This window comes from Amblyomma americanum, chromosome 5, assembly GCF_052857255.1.
Source record: "Amblyomma americanum isolate KBUSLIRL-KWMA chromosome 5, ASM5285725v1, whole genome shotgun sequence".
In the NCBI taxonomy this organism is placed as follows: domain Eukaryota; kingdom Metazoa; phylum Arthropoda; class Arachnida; order Ixodida; family Ixodidae; genus Amblyomma; species Amblyomma americanum.
In genome coordinates, this window is record NC_135501.1 from 121,924,114 (window position 1) to 121,928,797 (window position 4,684).

Below are 4,684 nucleotides of genomic sequence, written 5' to 3' on the forward strand. Positions count from 1 at the left end.
GAATCTTCAAGACGTACACTCGCATCCGTATTCAGTACTACTTGCGCGGCATGTACAATTTCATCCTGAAGTACGTGCGCTCCTGCCCGTCCTGACAACGCGTAAGCAACTGCCTCATCACTCTGCTGGAGAGTTGCACCCACTACACTGTCCGCTTCATCTCTTCGACCGCGTTGGCATAGCTTTATACGGCCCTCTGCCACACACCACTGCTGGCAACCGCTGGGTCATTGTTGCCATTCACCACATGGCCCGGTATGCAGAAACCGCCGCGCTCCCGGCTGCTGCAGCTCGTGAAGTGCGTCCTTCAGTTTGCAGCGCTTTATATTTCGCCACGGTGCTCCTCGTGAACTCTTCGCAGACAGAGGACGCGCCTTCTTGTCTGACGTCGTTAAAGCACTACTCGCCGAGTGCAACATATATCACCGAACTTGTGCAGCCTACCATCCGCAAAACAAATGGTCTAACTGAACAATTTAATCGCACTCTGGGCGACATGCTGGCTATGTACATTGCTGCCAACCACACGAGCTGGGACCTCGTTCTACCTTATATTACGTACGGCTACAAAAAAGCTACCCAGCCCACAACCGGTTTGTACCCATTTTGTCTGCTCTACGGCCGCGATCTTTCCACTCCCATCAACACAGTTCTTCCATGCCACCCTGTCTCATCTGAGTATACAACTGTTTCTGAAGCTGCCCAGCATGAAGAAGACTGCCGCCAGATTGCGCGGTCGCTCACGGCAGACACTCAGGGGCGCCAAAAACACCGTCATGATGAAGGTCAGCTTGGTCCGGATTTCGCGCCTGGTTCACTCGTCAGGGTGTGGATCCCATCGACTGCTCCCGGCCTCTCAAAGAAACTTCTTTCGAAATATCCCTCCCGCGTCCTGGAGCGCGCACCCTAGGTCAGCTACATTATTGAGCCCCTCAAACCGTATTCCGATCACTGCCGACGTGGTCACGAGACTGTGCATGTCCATCGACTTAAGCCGTACTACGACCCTGTAGTGTTGTCGGCACCCTAGTCGCCAGGACTGCTCCTTTTCTCCCCCGGGGCCACTGTAAAGAAGAAGAAGGGCATTAGCCTAGCCGCACTGCCATCGCTCAGAGCGAGAGTCTGCTGACCTGGGCAGCCAATAGAGACTGCCGCCGCCCTGCACGCCGCTTTATCGCTTTGCTTGCGATGCAAGACGCGACGAGATTTATCTCGATTGATCGCATCAAGGCATATCTGATTCGACGTTGCCCAAGAATGTTATAAAAAATTGCACGCTTTATCTCGAAGGTTCCCTATCAGCTTTAAATTGAGCACGAATGACACCGGCGGGCATTCTGCTCAACGACCGCTGATCACGCTTGTTGCTACGCCACCGCCGAGTGATTCAGTTCATTCTGAGCGCATGTCATCCCAAATAAAGTCTTTTGTTTAGACACCATTTTCGCAGCTTTCCTGCTCTCCGGACTGCAGTCACCACTTCGTGACAATATTCTATCTATCTATGTCTGTCTGTATATATATATATATATATATATATATATATATATATATATATATATATATATATATATATATATATATATATATATATATATGAAGGGAGCTAACAGTCACCGAAACCATGGTGCATAGAGGACCGTTAATTTTTTTTAATGTGTTATGCTTATCAGTGGGATAATATTACTTATATAAATAAATCGCTTAAAGAAAATTACTTATAAAGCAGCAGAAAAAACAACCATGCCGCCGGTGGGATCCGAACCCACGCCCTCCGAATATCACGTCCGGTGCTCATACCAACTGAGCTACGGCGACGGCTGTGCAATCTGCTGCTCTCGTGGGTATTTATGTTTACTGGGTGTAAGCCATCCTTGAGAGTGTTCACCAGCTCCACCCTCGAACATAGCGGCGGACGTAGCACGTCCTGTAATACCGCGAACGTGACGTAGAACGTCATCTAACGGCGAGGGCGGAAACTGTGCAAGAGCCCTCTTATGCTACCTATGGCATCAAGACTGCCAGAACCGAGACCCTCTTTAAGCTATTAGCAGACAAGTTAAAGGAAATGAGGGGCCCGTTTGTCATATTTATGAAGGGAGCCAACAGTCACCGAAACCAAGGTGCATAGGGGAACGTTAATTTTTTTTTAATGTGTTATGCTTATCAGTGGGATAATAATACTTACAATAATAAATCGCTTAAAGAAAATTACTTATAAAGCAGCAGAAAAAACAACCATGCCGCCGGTGGGATTCGAACCCACGACCTCCGAATATCGCGTCCGGTGCTCTTACCAACTGAGCCGTCGCCGTAGCAGGCAGGAAAAATATTATGGGAGCACTTTAGCAATGTAAACTGCGGCAAGGCGAAAGCCTCGGACCTTGCTGACTGCGATTCTACCTTCGCAGGTTATCATACCAGTGGCACCCCCAAAGGCTTCTACCTTGACAAACTTTTGATCTAGACGACGTTGTTGGCGCTTGCGGTGTGCTCCTCTGGCTTTCTTCTTCTCTGGCTTCTGGCTTCTGTGGTTGTGGCACGCAGGTGGCGCCACCAGCGCGCGCGCCATTACCATGACGACTTGGGGTGTGACGTCACCCTTTCCCGTCGCTATATCGAAGCATTTGGTTGTTTTCTTTGTTTTTTTTTCGCTTTAATTTTCTATATATAATTAACTAATCGCTCTACAGTGATCAAATATGGCGGGGGGGGGGGGGGTTACATTGTGTCCACTCTATCTGATGCTACCAATCGTTTTCTGTTATCCTGGTTAGTTGACGCGTTATTCGTGGAAGTCAGCGTTACATCGGACGCGCGACTATGAGCTATTAAAGGCTTTCGCCTTTAAAAAAATGAGGAGCACGAGTGGAGAATAGGCACCCTTTAAGGCAATGGGTGCCTACTCACCTCTCCTGCTCCTTGTTTTCTTTTTCCTGTCTGCTCTAAGCGGTTGCTGGGTGGGCGGCGGGCGACAGCGCATTTTTATTTTTTTTTGTTTCTTTCTCTCCTTTTCTAGTACTTTTTCTTTTCAGTCCATCTTCTTTCTGGCATCCGCTTGCTCGTTGTTTTGTTCATGTGTCCGACATCTGTACCAATGCCAACTCCTTACGAAGCGGAGGAATATCGCTGTAACTTCAGTCTTGAGAAAGGACAGACTCTGTCCGAAGCGTCGGCTAAAAACAAATCTCTATCTAAATGAAGCATTTCTTAAGTTTTCATATTTATATATAGCTTTTTGTTTGGGAGAGTTTTTACACCCAAGTTTGAGAACAATGTGTTGTGACAGAATTGTGTTGGTGGAATTTTACGTGCATAAACCGACAACAGTACACATTTTTATTGCTCTTTTAAATTGCTTTTACGTTTATACCCCTGTAAAGCAATGCCCAACGGGCGATCTGTATGTATTTAAATAAACAAAATGCCAGTTCGCAGGTTGAAGACCGCAATACAAACTCAGACTCTGGATAGTGGCGCAATAAATAAGAAGTGGCTGAACTTACCCAGGAGAAAAGTTGCGTGTGCATAGAATAAGCTAGCTGCCTTCTGGCGCAAATGACCGAAGAGTGATGTAAATTGTGCAGCATTTTGTGAGCAATAGTTCGGATGGCTTTTAAAACATACGGAGGAGAGAAGTTTCCACTTATACGATAGAAACCTGACCGGACCAGATGAAACATTCAATGAAGCGCCGAGATAATGAGAAAACAACGGTAGGCATTAGAAAATGGGCAAATACGAACTGCGCGCCGGAAAAAAAAATAGATTATCTCAAGGCAAATGTGTTTGGTGGGTCAGCCAAATAAGTGATGTGGAGGCGCACCGATGTGTTGAATGTGAGTAGCAAGATACCCTTATGCCTATGCTTTTGTTTTGGTTTCTGTTTTGGTTTCTGTTTCGGTTTCTGTCGCCTTGAATAATTGTTATCTTGTCGCGAAAATACTTTTCAGCCCCAGGGGTCATAGTACCCCCTTTCTACATATAAAGCCTATTTTCTGGAATAAACCTCAGCTGAAGCCCGGCATCCGTGGTGTCTACTCTCTTCATCCATATGCGCTGGAATCATGTCTCATAATTCATCTACTCTCCTCCGTATCCCTTAATTTCTAGCACCGAGAATGACAAAGCCAACAGCCTCATTCGCAAGGCATATAAGTCGGCCCTATCCCTCCCCACAACTACCTCGACGGCTCGGCTACTATCCATGGGCGTCCACAACTCCATTACGGAGCTGACAGAGGCCCATCGCACGGCCCAGCTCCTCCGTCTCTCTAGCACCCAACCAGGTACCGCACTTCTCTACCCTTAAGATCTCCCCTCTCATCTCCTTCCCACCTCACTGCTCATCCCTTCCCAAGTTTCCTCACTCCTAGCCGTTCATCCCCTATATAATATTATGCATCCTGAACACCTCCCCTCCCGCAGTGCCGCGCGAGCCTCCGCGTCCTGGCGTGAGTACAGACGGGAGGCTGCCTTTGCTTACATGGATGCCGCCCCGTACCGCCGCTACCCGGCCCACACCTTTGCTGTTATTGACAACTCGCTCCGACCCACTCTTACTGTCTCAGTCTGCACTCCCACATCTGTAGACGCCGAGTAGGCAGATATTGCACTTGTCATCACGCAAACCTCCGCGGAGTACATTTTCAGTGACTCCAAACCTGCGGTCTACAACTACGCG

At 47.9% G+C, this 4,684-nt stretch overlaps 1 non-coding gene across 1 annotated transcript; it reads right to left on the reverse strand.

The window, feature by feature from the left end:
- Positions 1-1,744: 1,744 nt before the first annotated feature.
- TRNAS-UGA (transfer RNA serine (anticodon UGA)) lies at positions 1,745-1,818 on the reverse strand. The gene has a single exon. It is a non-coding gene; the product is annotated as a tRNA-Ser (tRNA).
- Positions 1,819-4,684: the final 2,866 nt, after the last annotated feature.